The 21,555-nt window shown below is 43.5% G+C and overlaps 1 protein-coding gene across 6 annotated transcripts in view; it reads right to left on the reverse strand.

Annotated features, from left to right (window-relative positions):
* The window catches only part of CMKLR2 (chemerin chemokine-like receptor 2), a 56,573-nt gene that overhangs the window by 20,127 nt on the left and 14,891 nt on the right, over window positions 1-21,555 (reverse strand). The window lies entirely within an intron of this gene.

The raw sequence follows: 21,555 nt of genomic DNA on the forward strand, positions 1-21,555 counted from the left end.
CACACACACACACAGACATACTGACACACACACATATACTGACACACACAGATGACACACACACACACACAGACATACTAACACACACACACACACACACACTGACAGACATACACTTTAAAACCCACCCTCCAGTTTCCTACTTTTCCTGCTGGTGGCTGAAGGTGTTGGGAGTTGGAGTCTAGAGCTCTCGGCCAGCCCCCTCCAATCAGCCTACTCTTCTTTCCCACGCGCTCCTCTCTTTGTGGGAGGAAATGATGCGCGGTCGTCACTTCCTCCCAGCCTGCTGCCGAAAAGCAAGGGGCCTGCTCGCGCTGTTAAAGCGCCTCAGCGTGCGACAGGGCCCCTGCTGACAGGAGCCCACCGGGTGGTCCTTTGCGCATGGGCAACGCGGTGGGCCTCCTTAGTGTGCGGATTACCGGCCAGAGGGTAAGAAATAGTTGAGGCCAGCAGGGCTCACGATGCAGCTGGCCAGTTTACCCCGCGTTAAAGACGGCCCTGCGTATACGAGCTATTATATTGTATATGTTCATGAGTAGTTTATGGTATTGTGTATGATACATATGTATGGGGGCTGCTTGTGGAATTGTGTATGTGTGTGGATGGATATGTCACAGTGTGTGTTTGGTAGTGTGTGGGGGCTGTTTGGGGTATTGCATGTGGGGTTGTGTGCATGTATATGGACTGTTAGTGGTGTTTTGTTTGTGCGGATTGTGTGCATGTTTGTGTGTGGGCTGTCCGTATTATTTGTATGAGGGGAGGGTTATTCTGCATTTCTGTGTATATCTAGCAGTGTGGGTGGCTTCCAGTGGGGACTAGGGCGGCCACGGGAATGTCAAGGATAGGAGCTGCAACAGCAACTGCGAGCTGCTCTACTACAGTGTGGATTCCTATTCAGAAGTGCTGGGAGGAAGTGATCTGAGATTACTTCCTCTACGTGCTGCAATGCATAAATTGAGGATTGTCCTTCACCACCTTTTCGGATTAGCAGATATCTGAAATTTTACCTGGGACTCCTGATAGGTCAGAGCCTATTTGGCTCTAGCAGCCTTGAGTGCCGTGCAAAGACACCTCGAGTGCCGTACATGGCACTAGTGCCGTAGGTTGCCTACCCCTGCTCTACAATGTTATTCAGTATGTACACGGAACATGTTCTGTTATGTGGACCTGAGCACTTGCGATCTACTTAGTGGAATTTACAAGTTCTATCTTGTACAATACATCATTGTTTCACGTTTGTTGTTTTTGGCTCCTCTTTAAATTTTGTACCATTGGATGCAAACTGTAATTAGAATACAATTACATACATGAATAAATTATACAGTAATACAGACACACGCCAGTTTCGGTGCTCATGGGAGAGACCCATCCGGAGGAGATGGGGATGGGTGGGGGGTGAGTTCACTTTAATGTTATGAATAATATTTTATATCTAGGAAATAGTCTGTTGAAATGTTATCCTAATGAAACATGTATTCCTGACACTATAATGCCTGTGTGCCTTAGATCGCTCTGAAAAGGTGAGTTTACTCACCATTTTTGCCACTCTGCACTGGTCTCGACATGGCTGGCCCCTCCTCCGTGGCTGAGATTTTGATTATCTCAGCCATTACAATGCAATTCCATGGAAAAGCATCGGAAGGCTATTGAGCATGCATAGCAAAATGCAAAAATGCGCCACTCAGCATCTCATCATAGAGATCCATTGAATTAATGCATCTCTATGGGGAACATGTAGCGCCTTCATGCAGAACCTAAATTAGATTTAAAGCACTTTATAGATTGATTTTGCACCTTGACAAATGTAAATTTTGTATATTATTAAGAGCTTCACAGTGCTACACTGTTTAGTAGTTGAGGTTATTTGCTTGTTGTTTGAGTGTGGAGTACGAGCAGCTGAGACACACACAGTGCACTTTAATTTAAAGTGCTTTGCAAATTTAAAGCGATACATTTTTAGAAACTGAAGATTTGTCCGACCAAGAAACTTTTTCCCAGTTACCATCATTCTTGGTGTACCTGTTCCCACAGTAGTGTCAGCTTTTTGCTCCTAGCCAACAAAAGTAGAAACCAGTTATTGCTATTAAAAGGCAAAATGTGTACCATGGAAATATCCTCCCCACCATACTCTATCAAAAACTTTTAGCACAAGGTAGTTTGGTTCCATTGATTCATATTGTTTATGCCAATTTGTGAACCGCCCACCTGCCCGTTAAAGATTTATCAGAACAGACAAAATTTTTCCAGTATTGTACTATCTACAGTTTGTGTGCCTAAGACCACAGTAGCCTCAGTTTCTTGTTCTGGCAAGGTCTTCTACTACGGTGTCCATGTTGTGAATTTTACAACATGACAGGAGGCTTCATATTTGCATTAACTACACAGCAGCAAAGAAAAAAATTAGAGAAATAAAGAACTAATCAGAAACAGTCAGAGTGTATATAATGGAACACATATGCGAATCAATTTCCTCATTCTTTGCTGCTCCATCACAAGATAAGTACCACATTTGTTACTCCTGCTTATGTAGCTCTAACTGTGGTTTTTATTGGACTTTCACCCCTTCTTGGGGATTTTTCACTCTACTTACATTCTATCCTTTTATTTATATTATCTTCTTGTTCTTTTGCTGTGCCTTTTTCTGTCAAACACTTTTCACTCATTTTTTTCCCCTCTTGGGGCATTGGGGTTCGTCCCCACCCTCCATTGCTCCCTGGGGCATCCTTAACCCTATTGTTAGGACCTGGGGGTTTCATTGGGGGTATTTGTGGAGCTTTACAGCATTTTGTGGGCACAGCCTTTGCGCTGGTCTCTAATGTGCACTTTTTCTGTCCGTTCGTGCTGCTGAACAAAGGGCAATAGGCGGTTTCGCTTCTAAACGTTTGCACGTTCGGCTACTGAAGCATTTGTGAAGGGCATTCGGTGGTTTTGCATACCAAACATTCGCACGTTTGGCTCCCGAACGGCCCCCTTATGTTTGCATCAAGTGTGGTTCCCTGTAACTCCCAAACTCTATTTTGTGAATGGCTTCTCGCAACGGCCTGAACGTTTGGGATTTTTTTCCGTGCGTTTTTTCGCGGCTCATCTTGCGGCAGCCATTTTGTTTTTTTGTGTTTTTTTTCATGGAAAACGCCCCCATGCCACCATTTGAATACACTGCGGTTCTGCTTCAAACTCTGCTATTTCCTCTGCCTCTTGAGACTCAGTTGGGACCAGGATTAAGGTTGGTGCTCTGCACTTTGGGGGTGGTTATCCAGTTGGGTCTTATCCTTTTTTCTGGCCAGGATGAGCCCCCTTTTACATGCTGCTGAGCTGAACCTGTTGATGCAGGTTCTATTTTCCTGGGTGAGCCCCACTCTGTTTACAGTCCTGTGGCCTACGACTAGTGATACAGGTTCCCTCACCTGTCTGCTTACCTGCGTTCCTGGCCCCCAAGACTCTTTGTGCCAAGGTGTTTCAGTGTCCCACTCTCCTATACTAAGTCACCATGGAAGACTCCCAAGCACCAGTAGACATCCAGGCTATGATTAGCTGCCTCTAAGCGCCAGTAGACACACAGGCAATGATTAGCTGCGTTCTCAAAGGCATTTTCAACCGAATACGTCCCTGCTCAGTCCGCCCCAAAACAGACTCACTGTGTCGCAGATTCTGAGGACTCTGACTCCTCCAGAGACTGCTCTCACCCACAAAAGCGCCACTGGAAAGGCGAAAGCTCCAGGGCTAAAAAAAATCTAGGGGCAAGGCACCTGTAAGACAGGATAAGAAGCCGGCACAGTCCGAACTGAAACTGGTGCCTGTATTCTCCTCGGATGAGGAACATGACCTCCCTCACAAACTGTCCTTCTTGGACGAATGTCAAGTGGTTCCTTTGGCACGGGGACACGTGGCAATTCACCTGCCTCCCATTCGGCCCAGTGGTTCTTAACAAAGATGCTGAAACCGGTGGTTGCTCACCTTCATGCTTGAGGAGTTTGTTGTATCATCTACTTGGACGACATCCTCCTCTTCGGCAGAGGCAAGGGAACGTTGCAAGATCATACCACGTCCGCATTGAATCTTGCTCAGACGGTTCAATTCCTGGGGTTCGAGATCGACTCCAGAAATTGTACGTTCTTCCTGCTTCAAAGATTGCGGCCATCCGCAGGGAGATCCGCAAGGTACTACGGCAACCGTCCATCCCTCTCCGCCTCCTCGTACGGATAGTAGGCCTCCTGTCCTCTTAAAAACAGGTGATATTTCCAGGACCCCAGCACTATAGAGCCATGCAACGCCTCAAGGCTCATGCCCTCTGCAGATAACCCACATACGATCAACTGGTTCCTGTATCGGACAAATTCCACTCCAATGGTGGCTGAACTGCATGCAGGCCTGGAACAGCAGAGCAATATTCGGCACTCGCCCGGACTTTGTGTTGGAATCAGACGCCAGTTGCTGGGGCTGGGGAGCCATCAACTGCCTGGAACTCCTGGCGGAATCATTTGCAATCCGCAGTCTAACGAAAGACAGATAATTTTATTGCATTCTGCTTCGGATGGACAACGTCACGTGGTGTGCTATATCAATCACCTTGGGGGCACCCACTCACAGGCACTGGTGGACTTAACAAAGGAGATCTTTGAATACTGCCTCCCTTGCAATATCACCCTGATGGCGGAAAACCTACCAAGAGAATCCAATCTCACTGCAGATTGATTTTTCACGACATTGGAGGGATGGCAGCGACTGGCAATTGGACTCTCAGATCTTCGTATCACTAGAGTATCAGAAAGGTCCACTCCATCTCAACTTGTTTGCCTCTCACAACAACCGTCAGCTACCCGAATTCTACAGTTGGCTCCCGGACCCGGAGTGCACGACGGTGGATGCTTTTCTGCAGACATGGCCAAGTCACAGGGCCTACACCTTTCCGCCCTTTCTGCTGATAGCGAGGGTTCTACACCAGGTCCACCTACAATGAGTGGCAGCACCACTGTGACAGCGTCAACCATGGTTCCCGGACCTACTGGAACTATCCCACGAGGACTCCCTACTATTGCCAGAAGAACAGACACTTCTCAGGAATCCGAGAGGGGTACCACATCCTATGCTCGTGGAGGGCCGGCTCCTCCTAGTGGCTTGGAGTGTATCTGGGGGTTCCTGGCGCACCGGAGACTTATCGCAAATGGCTAAGGACATGCTGTGGGACTCATGGGCGCCTGGGACAAGGAAATGTTACCTCTACGTCTGGCAGTCTTGGCCCAGTTGGTGTGTGGGACAGGGCCTCTATCCCTTTACTGCCCCTATTTACGCGATCCTAAACTTCCTATCTCATTTTTCCTCCGGGAAGTCTTACCGGTCTATTGACGTAGTCTGATTGGCCATCTTAGCTGCCCATGTCCCGTCACAAGGGACTCCGGTGAGCCAGCACCCTTTGGTTTGTCAATTACTCCGCGGGATTCGACTACAGCGCCCACTGGGCCCCAAATATACCCAACTCTCGGACGTTAGTGTTGTACTCTGGTTTTTACGTGAATGGCCAGCAAATGATAAACTCCCACTGCGTCAGCTCACAGCAAAGTTTACTACCCTTCTCTGCTTGGTCTCTTTTTGGAGAGTTTCGGATGTTCGTGCTTTCGATGTGGACACATTTTTCTTCTCTCCCGAAGGAGCTACCTTTCAGTTTTCCCGTTGCACGAAATCGGACTCGATCTTCGATCCATTTTTCCCTGCTGACCCACAACTTTGTGTCATCGCAGCACTTCTTTCCTACATTGAGACTACTGCGAGGCTGTGGTCCTCTACATCGCATCAGTTACTCATCTCATATGGTCGCCGTCATGGCCCAGTCTCGGTAACTACCTTAGCCAGGTGGGTTTGCTGGCTCCTGTCATTAGCCAGTATTGACCCTGGGTTCGGGGCACACTCTGTACGCGGGGCGGAGGCCTCCTCTGCCTTCTCGGCGGGTGCTTCTTTGGCCGTCTTTCTTCGAGCTGCAGATTGGACGCGAGAGTCCACTTTTCGTACTTTCTTATTTCAACCGTCGGCGAACGCAGCCTTTTCTCTTCTTTCTCAGCGTTGAAATTGCAAATATGAAGCCTCCTGTCATGTTATAAAATTGAAGATTATGCTAGCTTTAGTGTACCTATAATCTTGATTTTAATAATGACAGGAGGCGAATATTTCCCACCCTACTTCTCAGTTCTTCCCACCCTTTCATGCTGTGTTTTTTTCCATATCATTCTTACTCTCTGCTTTCTGTGTGTTCCTTCTACTCAGGGACGGGGTTAATCGGTCTCCAATGTTTTCGCTAGTATTGTCATACTTAGTTACATTAGGTTGGTTTTTTTCATATTGGTTATTGTTTTGATTGTATTTATAATTATCTAGCATAGATCAGCCAGGTTACATGCTTCAGAAGTTCCCTACTGTTGGACTAACAACCTATCACACTCTTTCTCTTTTTAGTTTAAAATGTTTCTGGAACTCAATGGTTTAATTCCTTGTCATTCCTTATGGGAGGAATTTGTTGGCCCTATCGGTTTCAAGCCTGAAATTGGACTGTTATACTACGTTTCTTGTTTTACTATGGACTTGTGATGTCGCAGTTGTCAAGAGGTAGTGCTTCGCATATGTGTTCTATTATATACACTCTGACCTTTTCTGATTAGTTCTTTATTTCTCTTGGTTTTTCTTTGCTGCTGTGGAGTTAGTAAAGAAAGTTAATGCAAATATTCCCCTCCTGTCATTATTAAAATTAAGATTATAGGTACACTAAAGCTAGCACAATCTTCAATTCATAAATACTCTACTCTATAACACTATTGTAGCACATGTGTAGCACTGTGTGTATGACTTTCAATGACCTGTTCACTAAAGTATTGTACAAATTACAAGAGGTTACCCATTGCAATTTGAAGAAAGATTGTTTTTACAATAACTACATGGAATTTTCTTCCTACTGTGTGTTTTTTTTTTTTTTTTAATTCAGATCAAATAGATATTTTAAAAACAAAGGTCTGGATACCTTTTTTGGATAACTCATAGTAACATGCATGCTAATAAGAGCTTGGTAATCCCTTAAAGGTCCCAACCCTCCCTCTGACAAATTAGTATTTCATAAAGATAGAATCTCTGAAATTCTAACCTAGTCAAGAGATATATTGTCTCTATATATTTCCTATGCCTGACACTTCTAGACACTGGGCAGAGCTACCGCCGTCTAGAATTGTAAATTCCCTTTGCTGTCACCAGCCACGGCTGCAGGGAATTGGCTTTATCTATGCAAGATCCCTGGGTCTTGCACATGTGTGAGAGTTCCGTGGCTTTAGGAGCTAAAGAGGACCGGCCAGGTGAAGATCGCAGTGCCTGTAAGACATATGTTCAGGTAAGCAGATCTTTTCCTTGCCCCATGGCCACCGGACCTCCAGCGGCAATGTCACCATTGGGTTTCTTTGTAAATTCTTCAAAGTTCCTAGACTGTGACAGGTGCTTTAAGAAATCTTTTGAAACTTTAGGATTTCTTTTTCCTTTTTATGACAGAATTAGAAATTGCTCAAATTGTTGTTTTTTTGTGGATTTTATTTAATCAAAACTAGAAAGTCAGATGTGTTAAAGGTTCAATTTGTTGAACTTCCATCAAATTAAAGGATTACTATCTGCATACTGGAGAGACTGCAAAGCGTTGAAAAGAAAATGAATTAGCAATTCCGTTCGGGTGAACAGAAACGGCATCGGTGGTTGGTCTGCACTTGAGGGATGCTTATGGTGATGTTTCCCCCTAAGGGTGGTTTTGTGGGGTTGCAGATTGCCGTGGATTATGTTCCGTATTGCAGGAGCTCTGGAAATTGTCGGCCATTCTGTTCAGTTGCTTAGCTCCGCCCCACATGAGTTCATTATTTTTTAATACACTTTAAAATAAAAGCAATTTAAATATAAAAAATGTATGATTTATTAAAAAAATGAATATAACAAAAATATGAAAATATTAGCATATATTTCAAACTACTAAATAATTTTAAACGTTTATCCAAAAATATTAAATTAGGGCCTAAAATGTAAGAAATTGCTAAACAAATTATTCTACTAGTAATTCTAAAAGGTAAATAAGAACAAGAAATATTCCACTATTTGCAAGACAATGAGAGTGCTTGGGTACTTCATAGGAGCCATTTCCACAAAACCCGAGGGTAAAGCTATGGCCAAAACCTCTCCAACAAGGAACACATCCAAACTGGAACTGAGCATTTAAAATCCAAATAAGAGTAATCTAAATTAACAAAAACATTTAAAAGGACACTACTACATAAGCTGCTGCTATATCCATTGCAGACTGTCTTAATTCTGGTGTCTGTCGCATGTCTCTGCATCGTAATACCTCCAAGTGTAATCACTCAGACTGCCACTAGAGATGCCTCATGTTTCAGTTCTGCACTGTGTGCAGCACCTATGTTCAGCATATCCATGCTCTGCATGGATTCAGTGCATCTCTATAAGGATATGTTGATTGTTGCATTTTGCCTTGTATTATTATATTATTATTTTATTATTTATATAGAGCCAGCAAAATTCTGTAGCGCTGTACAATGGGTGTACTAACAGACACATAATTGTAACCAGACAAATGGACGCACAGGAACAGAGGGGTTGAGGGCCCTGCTCAATGAGCGTACATGCTAGAGGTTGTATGCGCCATAGCCTCCAATGCTTTTCTATATGAGATTATTATGTTATTACTTATATAGCGCCAACAAATTCCACAGCGCTTTACAGTGGGTGGACGAACAAACATGTAGTTGTAATCAGACAAGTTGGACACACAGGAACAGAGGGACTGAGGGCCCTGCTCAATGAGCTTACATGCTAGAGGGAGTGGGGTAGAGTGACACAAAAGGTAAGGATAGTATTAGACTAATGACAGTTGCAAGAGAGGAATCAGTCGGGAGCTATTAACAGTTTAATTGATAGGCTTTTATGAAGAAGTGGGTTTTTAAGGATTTTTTGAAGGAGTGGAGACTGGGTGAGCATCTAACAGAGGAGGGAAGTGAGTTCCACAGGAACGGTGGGGCCAGCCATGGCAAGACTGGTGCAAATATATGACAGGTAACACTTTTTAACTTCACTTTGAAGGGGTGCTGGTCACCTAAATATTTACTATAGCAGTATAGTGTTAGGAATACATGTTTTATCTAACACAATAGTGTAACGGACCGTTTCGCTCACAAGCGGATAACAACCGTTTAGGCGATAATCCCCTTTCAGATAGACCAGCAGCTACTGCAATCACCAACCTCCCGAACTCCAAACTGCACGAATCCCCCAACTCCCGAACAGGAAACACACAAACCCTGGAAGCAACCGAACAGGAAATGCCCTACGAACAGCTTACACTCCTGGCATCGGCATACAGTCAAATTCCCCCCAAGAATGAAACAACACTTCACTTTGAGGGTTAAAACAGGAACTCCCTGTACTGTCACATACAGTCTCTTTTATTCCAAATCCACAAACATAGTACAGCCCACAGGGCGTTACAGAACAACCAATCAATCCGTACAACACACACAGACACTCCCACACAAAATCCTCCCCTCTACCTGTGATAGGATTACTGAACACAATGGGTAATCTCATTATCACTGGCAGAGGAATATAGTTTTTACACCATATTTATAACTTCTAAAATATACATGTCACAAACATAAAACATACATTTTCATGATCAATCCATTCAGGGGAACAACATATTAAAAAATGGCACGAATCGGATCAGGGGTTCACAAGTTAGCAAAAGTATTAATAAAACCCACTGCCAGCATGGCTTTCCGGCCCAAACCAGTTTCAGAGTCTTCTATCCTGGAGATAATTGAGAAGTAATTCAATTATCTCCCAGGACAGAGACAAGACTCCATTATGCACATGGTGAGCACAAAGCATTAAAATACTATAAAATACACAAAGTCACATTTTATACATAAAACACAGACATGTCCCATATCCCCAGATAGCTGGGATCTGAGCGCACAAAACTACCGAATAGCGCTCAGATCCTATTCACACAGTTCAATTGCCATGGAGCCGAAGTCTTTAACTACACGAATGGGCTCCATGGCATAGCTATCTGGGTTAACACATTCACATAAAGTCAGGTCCATAGTCCAAAGGCAAGAGGCGGGCAAGCAGCCCCCTCCAAGGACACGTGGCGAGGTCGGTTTCTCCACAAATAATTTTCCTTTAATAGAATGCATAGCATGATTCCACCAAATTGGAAAGCAATTAAAAACTATGCCTTCCCACTCAGACCGGAGTTTTTAATGCTGGGTCCTGTCCCCAATGCTACTCTAATATTTGCTCTAATTAGAAATTTAGTACAATAGTGGTAGTGGTGGCCACAAGGCCATATTGCAGGTCCAGAGCCAACCAGACCCTTCCTCTTTGTCTCTCTTTCTGACAAAATTTTAAATTTTAAATGGATTGGCTTCACCACACCTTAACTAATAATGAGATAATGGCAAAACCTTTTCTCCATATTTGGAAAAAAAAATACATATTGACTTTAGAGCTCCCATCCTAAAATATGCACCATGTTAATTCCTCAGCTTGGTATTCCTCTGAGGGTGTGGCGCCTTTGCTAATTTTAACATAATTAGTTGTAGTGCACGAGAATTCACCACTTCTAGGATTTTCCAGAGTGGAGAGACATGTAACATATGCAATGTTTAATTAAGTTATATCATGTTCTGGTGAGATACACCATCACCATCCAACTCTTTGTCTCTTAGTCTGCTCTGTCATCTCAACACTACCTTATTATCCTCCCCCCCCCCCTCCATTCCCTAGTAACCCTCCTTTTTTATTGTTTGGTAAAAACCTGAAGTGAAAATGTTTTCTAAATTTAATTGCATTTAATGACTGCTGTATATGTATCATTTGATTATGATGTACCTAAGGAATGTGAATTAAAATCTCCATGCAATCCATTCTCAATAAAAAAAATTATTTAAAAAAAACAAAAACAAACTATGTCTTCACATTTGAGGTTAACTTGGTAGGACTGTTGACTACAAATGCTTGAGCAAACTGATCAAGCTAAAGGGTTAAAAGGTTAAGTAATTTGCATTCATCAAATATAATGTTCAGCTAGACATTTCAGATGCAATGTATAATCCATGGGCCTTACATAGTAGCGTCTGCAGCTTTACTTCCATTAAAATTTGGCCATGGTGGTCTTTGTTCAGTGATCTTCTATGCATATCTCAGAAGCAATATTGGCAGTTTTCCAACTAAACTGATGAAATTCCATTTAACGGCTTCACAAATTAATAACCCACCTTAAGATATGTGAATTTTGACAGAATCATTGGAATGCTTATTCACGCCAAAATATTATTATACTTCACATTTCTAGCTGAATATAGGGACCAAATATGCTGGATAGTTTACGTTTCAGAAGATAAATTCCACCATGTTAAATAAGTACCATCATAATAATATCTTGACTTGGAAGAGATGCAAATAGTCTCATCATCAGGAGATTAAGGTCAGCCATCTGTGAAATCAAACAAACAATTTGGGATATCCTTATTCAGTAGCAACTACTTTGTCTTATCAGTCTACTGCTGAACACCTTTTGAACTCTTACAGGATATGCCATTGATGCGTTGAGAATTTTTTTTTTCTTCTTTTTTTTTTAGGAAAAAGTAAAGAACCATATATTGTTTTCAATTCTGGTGAGGAAGTGGCACATCTCACTTCTAAAATGCATCAATTCAATAGCCAGTTTAACTAAAAAAATATTCATCCTTTTATCCAAATTATTAATTGAGAATTAAATAAATAAAATGTTGCTTCCATTTAGCTAGATGATAAATTATGTTTACTTCCTAGCTGGTCCAGACCCAGTTCTTCCATGAATTAGACCATCTGTTTATATTTTTGGGGGGAGGTAAAGGAAAGGCAATATGCATTCAAAATCATCATTGCAAGGATGATAAGGAAAGCTTTGGCTCTAGTCTACATAGCCTTAAAAAAGAGCTTCCACAATTTGTTTTAGAAAATACAAGAACACTATGGGCAAATTAAGGACTGCCAATGCTTTTGTGGATCACAGTCCCTAAGCTGTGAATTGGAGTCCTCTCTATATTTTTGAACACCACTATAATGTAATCATCTGGACTTCAGAAGATGCAAGCACTGGATGTGCCTTAGGGGGCCCAAGCATGCTCAGACCTAGGAAGAAGGTGCATTGCGGGTAATGTAGGTGGAAGTGGACACCTACTTATCCCCACGATTTATAGCCCATATTTAAGCAGCAAATTGCAAGAATCTAAGCATATTCATTACCGCTATCAAGCAGGGATCAGTTAATACTGTACAGAAATATGCAGCAATAGGAATTGAGGAAGTGAGTTCTGTGGTAGAATTTAAAAACAAATCTCTGGCAGGAAGGATATTTAAAGGAAAGCAGAGCACATTGGAATAAACAAAGTCTCTTGCAGGCCGTCAACATCATGCGAGAGACACAAAGGGACTTGGTGCTCTAACAATGGCTGGAGTAATCTGGATAAATGTACAGTCGGAGAAGAACCTACATGACCTATAGGTTGATAAACGTTTAGCAATCACAGGTCATACACTAGGACTAAATAATTAAAATGAACAATATTGAGCTTTCATGTGGCAATGCAGAATAGTATACCAACGCAATGACCACAAGGTCTCAGCGTGAACTCCGGTTTTGGCAATTCAGCATTATTTTCCTCTCCAGTTGGACATTTAGGAACAAAACTTAATATTACATAATGTTACATTTCCCTTAGTCCTAATAGTTTCTCACCTCCCCATTAAAGGGACACTGTAGTCACCAGAACAACTACAGCTTATTGAATTTATTCTGGTTACTAGAATCATTATCTTCAGGCTTTTTGCTGTAAACACTGTCTTTTCAGAGAAAATGCAGTGTTTATATTACAGCCTAGTGACAACTTCACTGGCCACTCCTCAGATGGCTGAAAGTTCAATGGCTGCATCCAAACATTCAGTATCTCCTCCCTCTGCATGCAGACATTGAACTTTCATCATAGACATTCATCCTGATTCAATTAAGCTCTATGAGAAGATGCTGATTGGCCAGGGCTGTGTTTGCATTGTGCTGGCTCCGCCCTTGATCTGCCTCCTTGACAGTCTCAACCAATCCTATGGGGAAGCATTGTGATTGGCTCAGGCAATAACTTTTGATGATGTCAGCAGACAGCTTGCTAGTCTGAGACAAACAGCATGCAGCATGTCCTGAATAGAATTTCTGAAGAATTCATAACCGCCCGAATTTCTTCACATCCAAAAACATTGTTTGGATCCATTCATTTTCATAAGACTAGCTAATTAGGGACTTTTCCACTACACAACTAAAACAGCAAAATTAAGAAAATGCATTTTGACCTTTCAACTGTTTGGTAGATCCAAATTTTGTATGTGGAATTGCCATATTGAAGATACCACATTAGGGACTTATCTACTAATAAACAGAAACTAAGAAAAAAGGTAATTTTTTTCTTAAAGGGACACTATCGGCACTTAGACTGCTTCAGCTCATTTAAGTGGACTGGGTGCAGTGTCCCAGGTCCCTTAACCCTGAGCAGGTAATTATTGCTAGTGGCGTACTAAGGAAGGGTAGTGGACCGCACTGGGTGCCACTCAGTGGCCTATGAAACATAGAATGTTACCGCAGATAAGAACCATTCGGCCCATCTAGTCTGCCCAATTTTCTAAATACTTTCATTAGTCCCTGACCTTATCTTATAGTTAGGATAGCCTTATGCCTATCCCACGCATGCTTAAACTCCTTTGCTGTGTTAACCTCTACCACTTCAGCTGGAAGGCTATTCCATGTATCCACTACCCTCTCAGTAAAGTAATACTTCCTGATATTATTTTTAAACCTTTGCCCCTCTAATTTAAGACTATGTCCTCTTGCTTCAGTAGTTTTTCTTCTTTTAAATATAGTCTCCTCCTTTACTGTGTTGATTCCCTTTATGTATTTAAATGTTTCTATCATATCCCCCCTGTCTTGTCTTTTCTCCAAGCTATACATGTTAAGATCCTTTAACCTTTCCTGGTACGTTTTATCCTGCAATCCATGAACCAGTTTAGTAGCCCTTCTCTGAACTCTCTCTAAAATATCAATATCCTTCTGGAGTTACAGTCTCCAGTACTGCATACAATACTCCAAGTGTGGTCTCACCAGTGTTCTGTACAAGGGCATGAGCACTTCCCTCTTTCTACTGCTAATACCTCTCCCAATACAACCAAGCATTCTGCTAGCATTTCATGCTGCACTATTACAGTGTCTGCCTACCTTTACGTCATCTGAAATAATGACTCTAAATCCCTTTCCTCAGATGTTGAGGTTAGGACTCAAATATGCTGTACTCTGCCCTTGTTTTTTTACGTCCAAGATGCATTATCTTACACTTATTCACATTAAATGTCAGAAACTCTGACCATTTTCTAGTTTACCTAAATCATTTGCCATTTGGCTTATCCTCCTGGAACATTAACCCTGTTACATATCTTAGTATCATCAGTAAAAAGACATACCTTACCATCAAGACCTTCTGCAATATCGCTAATAAATTTATTAAAGAGAATGGGTCCAAGTACAGATCCCTGAGGTACCCCACTGGTGACAAGTCCATGCTTCGAATATACTCCATTGACTACAACCCTCTGTTGTCTGTCACTCAGCCACTGCCTTACCCATTCAACAATATTGGAATCCAAACTTAAATATTGCAGTTTATTGATAAGCCTTCTATGTGCAACAGTGTCAAAAGCCTTACTGTAATCTAGGTAAGCAATGTCTACTACACCACCCTGATCTATTATTTAAGTTACCCAATCAAAAAAATCATTAAGATTAGTTTGGCATGATCTTCCTGAAGTAAACCCATGTTGTCTCTGATCTTGAATTCCATGTGATTTTAGATGTTCAGAAATCCTATCCTTTAACATGGTTTTCATTACTTTCCCAACTACTGAAGTAAGGCTTACTGGCCTATAGTTGCCAGACTCCTCCCTACTACCTTTCCTGTGAAAAGGCACAACATTCACTAACTTACAATCTTCTGGGACTACTCCTGTTAAAGGACCACTATAATGCCAGGAAAACAAACTCATTTTCCTGGCGCTATAGTGCCCGGAGGGTGCCCCCACCCTCAGGGTCCCACTCCTGCCGGGCTGAATGGAGAGGAAGGGGGTTAAACACTCACCTTTCTCTAGTGCCGGGCTCCCTCGGCACTGGGGACTCTCCTCCTTTGGCCGTCATCGGTTGAATGCGCATGCGTGGCAAGAGCCGCGCGCGCATTTAGCCAGTCCATAGGAAAGCATTCTCAATGCTTTCCTATGGACGCTGGCATCTTCTCACTGTGAAAATCACAGTAAGAAGCACAGAAGCGCCTCTAGCAGCTGTCAATGAGACAGCCACTAGAGGTTGGATTAACCCATATGTAAACATAGCAGTTTCTCTGAAACTGCTATGTTTACAGCAGGCAGGGTTAACCCTAGATGAACCATTGAGCTGAAGTGGTCTGGGTGCCTATAGTGGTCCTTTAACAATGATTGGTTAAATAAATCTGTTAATGGTTTTGTTAGTACACCACTAAGCTCTGTTAATAACTTTCGGTGTATTCCATCAGGTCCCATTGACTTATTTGTCTTTATTTTTGACAATTGAAAGAAAACCTCTTCCTCTGTAAACTCACATGTAACAAATGACTAATTTGTCAGTTTTCCTAACTGGGGCCCCTTTCCTTAATTTTCATCTGTAAATACTGAACAAAAATATTCATTGAGGCAGTCAGCCAGACCTGTATCCTCTTCTACATACCTTCCTTCTTTTGTTTTTAATCTAACTAATCCTTGTTTTACTTTTCTTTTCTCATTTATGTATCTAAAAAAATGTTTTGTCCCCCTTTTTTCCTGACTATGCATTTAGAACCAAACCGAAGGGCATGTGTGTCCAGCGTCAGCCGCTCCCACATTCCCTTAAAATACCGGTGTTCAGCCACACGGATGGTTAGGGAGGCAGGGAGCACTTTACTTACTGTGCTCTTCCTGGACAGCCCTCTAGCAAAAAACAAAGAAAAACAAGTTACCTGCACGCTCTCCTTAATCCCTATGTATTTTTAAACAAATTTAGTTTTTTTAGTTACCTCCAATGGCCATGAGAGGATAAGCCCACCTGCCAATGTCAAGGCAGATTCCTCCCCCCCCCCCCCCCGCCCCCTCAGGTGGGTCCTAACTCTAACCATTCACATGGCTTCTTTGAGCTTCTGGCAAAGATCTCTAATGAGACAAAAAGGGGTAAAATGTTTTTTTTTATATACACCCATATATATTAACCCTTAATAGGGAACACATGGAAACAATACAAAGGCACACCTGACTAACTAGCAATGTTCCCTGTTAAGGGTTAATATATAGGGGTGTATATTAAAAATATAAAAAAAATACCCCTTTTTGTCTCATTAGAGATCTTTGCCAGAAGGTCAAGGAAGCAAGGTGCATGGTTAGAGTTAAGACCCACCTGGGGGGGTCTGCCTTGACGTTGGCAGGTGGTCTTATCCTCTCATGGCCATTGGAGGTAACTAAAAAAAAAACTTCATTTGTTTAAAAATACATAGGGATTAAGGAGAGAGCGCAGGTAACTTGTTTTTCTTTGGTTTTTACTATATATTGGGGCTGATGTGTCCTGTAGTCATTGCTGCCGCTCAGTAATGGGAGTGAGCGCAGGACTTATCTTTCAGCATTTGTATCCAATTTTTGTATCACTCAGCCTTGTTACAATGCAGCCGCCCATCCCATGTGTTCCCTATTTTTTATTTTTATTTTTTTTGTCGTGCAGGTAAGTACATTGCAGGATCAAATGCCACAACAGCGTACACATTGTATACAGGTTAAACAGTGGCATGAGTATATGCACATTATTTTTTGTTTTCTGAGACGCACAAACAATCTTAGCCTATCATATGAGTATTCCTAATAAAATGTTGTATACCTGTAGAGTAAGTGAGTAATCCAAAAGAGGATTAATATATAGAGGTGTATATATATATAAAACAAAACAAAAAAACCTTTTTGTTAAATCTGGACCTAAATCTGTTTTTTTAAATCTGGGCCTGAAAGGAATTCGGACCAAATTTTGGCCATCCAGTGGCGTTTGGACCAGTTTAAATCTGGACCTAACTCAGGCACGTTTGGAAAGCATTGGATTGGCTGAGATCATCAAGTTTGATGATCTCGGCCAAGGTGAATCCCACACTCACAGGACTTCAAAAGAAACAAGATATTCTTACACTTGTACGCGGGGCCTAAGTTAAGATGGCGCCTGCCGCATTTCAGTGTGGCACATCCCACACACATGTCTGGCCTCCCTCCCGTCGATCCATTTCAGAATGCTGTGGCAAGGATGAAGAGGTAGCCCTATATGCGTGGAAGCTGCAGTAGACATCAGCACTTACCACCAATGAAGCATGCCACACTATAAAAGGAGCAGCCATATTAATGTTTGCTCCACCTCAGATATGTCTTGCTTTCTGCTTTATAGTTATGGGGGAGGAAATGGGGATCAGGGAGTAGAGGGAATACTACTGTGATGTCCCAGCATGCCCTCACACCACCTGCTGTATTGTGCGAGCTGTAGTCTGCTATTATGCACTATGGAACCATTAACTTCTCAAGAGGGGAGGCTTGAGAATCATAAGTGTTTTGTTCTCCTCAGAAGTAACCTCAGAAATATCAGTTGTTCTATTTGATGTTAAATATGTTGATTTCTTAATTTTTTCAAAACATAGGGGTCGTCTTATACATGGAGGCGTCTTATACACAGAAAAATACAGTCATTTTTTTCCAGAGCTGCTGTTTATTCCCAGTCCAGCCCTGTTTGTAAGATTCAGCTAAAGTAGGGTTACAGACTGTGATGACTCATCATTGGAACTTCTAGAGAATCGGAGAGTAAACTGGGATTGTTGTTTTTAACATGGTACTATTCCCACTAATTTCAGAAACGTTCAGTGCCAACAGAACAAATATGCAGGAAAAGCACATCCCCCCTTCAAGTCAAAGAGTTTTATTCAAAGGCCTGAACAGTGAATCCCTTGTACAGAACGGAGGTTGTATATTGATGTGTTTATGAAAAGGATGTAAGGAGCCTGGGAGAGATACCTGACCTTCTATTTGTGCTACAATGCAGACGTGATTTATAATGGCATAAAGATAACCTGTTACACAAAGATAAGAAGCAGTTTTAACAACTATGCATCAGCTTTAATTGTTAGAATGTGGGATATTGCAATAAAATGGATGAGAATGCCATTAACATATTTGACAAAACGATTTTCGTAGTAAAACTGAATCATAGGGTTAAAAATATATTGTAATAAAAATTAAGGTGATCAATCACACCAGAGACAGCAACACAGACAGGCATGTTAATTCATAAGAATCATTTGATCATTTTTAGAGGCTGTGGTCAAGAAGGTAACTATATGCACGTGATGGATAGATACCACATTAAAACCAAAATGGACACCTTATGGATATACTCGATGCAGATAATAGATGGAGTTTAACCCCCAAACCATGGATGGTGGTCTTTCAAGATCCTGCCTTTGAGAACACCTAGACACTCCAATTAAATTGTTACACTCAGGGGCGGACTGAGAACCCTCAGGGCCCCCGGGCAAAATAAATCAAGGGCCCCCTTACAGGCCCCACCCATACTCCGCAGCAAGCGCCACCCATGTCCCGCCTCCATGCACCGCCTCCAGCCACACCCTACACAATCTTTAGACACAAGGAACAAAAGTGCAATAATCCCTTCAAGGCCCCAGTAGAGACTACAATTGAGGGCTAATGGGCCATGGAGGGGGGTCTTTCTAGCAGAGGCTATCTCAGTGTCCTTTAGAGAGTGTGTTAGAAAGAATCCCCTCCAGGCCCTATTAGAGACTACAATGGAGTCTAATAGGCTTGGAAGGGGTTCTTTCTAACAGAGGCCATCTCAGTGTCCCTGCTGGAAACAGTCGCCTCCAGGCCCCAGTAGAGACTACAATTGAGGGCTAATGGGCCATGGAGGGGGGAGTATTCTAGCAGAGGCTATCTCAGTGTCCTTTAGAGAGTGTGTTAGAAAGAATTTCCTCCAGGTCCCATTAGAGACTACAATGGAGTCTAATGGGGCCTGGAGTGGGGTCTCTCCAACACTCTGGTTCCTATTCACAATATAGCAACACAACATAGCTCGCTGATACCTAGGCCAAGTTGGCTCCTCTTACCTTAATTACTGTTGTTGGCTGGCAGTCTGTGGGCTTGCTGGAAGGCTGTGGGCTTACTGGCTGCGGCTGGCAGGCTGTGGGCTTGCTGGCAGGCTGTGGGCTTGCTGGCTACTGCCGGCAGGCTGTGGGCTTGCTGGCTGCGGCTAGCAGGCTGTTGGCTTGCTGGCTGTGGCTTGCTGGCTGGCAGGCTGTGGTTTGCTGGCTGCGGTTGGCAGGCTGTGGGCTTGCTGGCTGTAAGCCTAACTGGTGGCCTGTGGGCTGGCTGGCTGGCTACTGGCCAGCCTGTGGGCTGGCTGGCTGGCCGGCCTGTGGGCTGGCTGGCTTGCTGGCTACTGGGGCACTTGGAGATTATTTAAATAAATAATCCATGCACAATAACCACTACTGCTCTGTGTAGTCATTATGGTGCCAGGAGGGCCGGGCCCCCCTCCCAGAGTAAGTAGTCAAACCGTTTAAGAACAGTTTGACAACTTACCTGGGGTCTGCTGGGATATGAGGCTGTTGTAGGGTATAGGAGCAGTGGTGCAATGTGTAAGGGGTGCAGTGTGTGTGAGGGGGTGTAGTGTGTGAATGTGTAAGGTGTGTGGGGCAATGTGTGTATGAGGGGGCTGTGTATGTGTGTGGCAATGTTAGTATGGGGGGCTGTGTGTATGGGTGGGCAGTGTATGTGTGTGTGTGTGTGAGGCAATGTGTGTAAATGTGTATGGTGTGTGTGGGGGCAGTGTGTGTGTGTGGGGGGCAGTGTGTGAATGTGTATGGTGTGTGGGGGTAGTGTGTTTATGGGGCTAGAGTTCACTCTCACCACTGCAACCACCAGGAATCCCTGGTGGTCAGAGTGTTGAGAGTGAACTCTAGCCCGTAGCTCCAGGGCTAGAGTTTACTTTCGCCAGAGCCGTAACGTTGCCGTGGTAACCGCGGCAACGATCTGTGCTCGTGCAAGAAGGACCCAGAGGAGCTGCAGGCTGAGCTCCCGGGTCCTCTCTTCCTCCCTCCCCTGCCGGCTGCCCGCACGGTGCCTGCGGACAGGGGAGGGGGCAATTGCCCTCCTCTTACTCCCCCCTACCCCTCTTCTTACTCCCACCTCTTCTTACTCCTCCCTCTTCTTACTCCCCCCTCTTCTTACCCCCTCCCACTCTTCTCACTCCCCCCTCCCCCTCTTCTGACCCCCTTCCCCCTCTTCTTTTTGCCCCCCCCCACACCTGTAGCGTGGCCGAGCTGCACTCCGGTCCGCGGTGTGCACCTTCCTATCACTCTGGCCGGCACCGCGGACCGGAGTGCAGCTCGGCCACGCTACAGGGGAGGGGAGGTGAGAAGCTGCAGCCGCCTGAGCGCTCTTAAGAGGGCGCTCAGACGGCTGCAGCATTTAAAGGGGCGGCCGGGCCCCCTGATGGCGGGCCCCCCTCCCGGCCGGGCCCTCGGACCATGTCCGAAGTGCCCGACCGGTCAGTCCGCCCCTGGTTACACTGCTTGTTTGGAGTTATGTATATGTATCGCAAACATTGGAAATCTTCACAACTTATGTATAGAGGTTAAACAGATAATTATCTGTGTTTGCAACGAAAAAGCCGTACTGTACAGGTACTTCTGTAAGAGTTGGACTCTATTGGCCTCAATTTAATATTGTTTGATAAGCTTTCTAAATATTTTTTTATTTTAGGATAAACTTTTAAAATATATTTTTTTAAATATTGAAAATATCTCATATATATATACACACAAGATGTATGTTAGACTATCAAAATATAAATTTTTTAAATATTTTTCATATTATTAAATCATTTTGAAAGTTTATCCAAAAGTATCAAATCATTTCGTAAAAAAAATTATCCAACAATATTAAATCAAGGACTATGTTAAAGGCACACACAGCCACACCTAGTCCCCAGGCCTTCTCTTCTAGTAACTGCATTACATACTTTGGTGCGGACTGCCATGATCGCATGGGTCGCAGCTGTGACTGGGCCCGTCATTTCAGGCAGCTTGACTGCCCTGTTGACCCCTGCTGATGCACATGGCTGGACCGGTGGGCCAGCATAACTTCAGGGTCAGTACACAGCAGCACCAGCCTGGGGAGCACTGTTGCCAGGTGACTTTCAGAAGGGAAACGCAAAGCATTGTGCTCCCCTCCTGCCAGTTGCCGCATGTAGTGTGGCTGAGCAGACCGCAGTCTGACAGGAAGCACTCACTGAGAGCAACAAGCACTTCCTGTCAGACTGGTTACCGTGGTCTGCATGGCCATGCTACATGGAGGTGT

The sequence above is a fragment of the Pelobates fuscus genome, chromosome 8 (assembly GCF_036172605.1).
Source record: "Pelobates fuscus isolate aPelFus1 chromosome 8, aPelFus1.pri, whole genome shotgun sequence".
In the NCBI taxonomy this organism is placed as follows: Eukaryota; Metazoa; Chordata; class Amphibia; order Anura; family Pelobatidae; genus Pelobates; species Pelobates fuscus.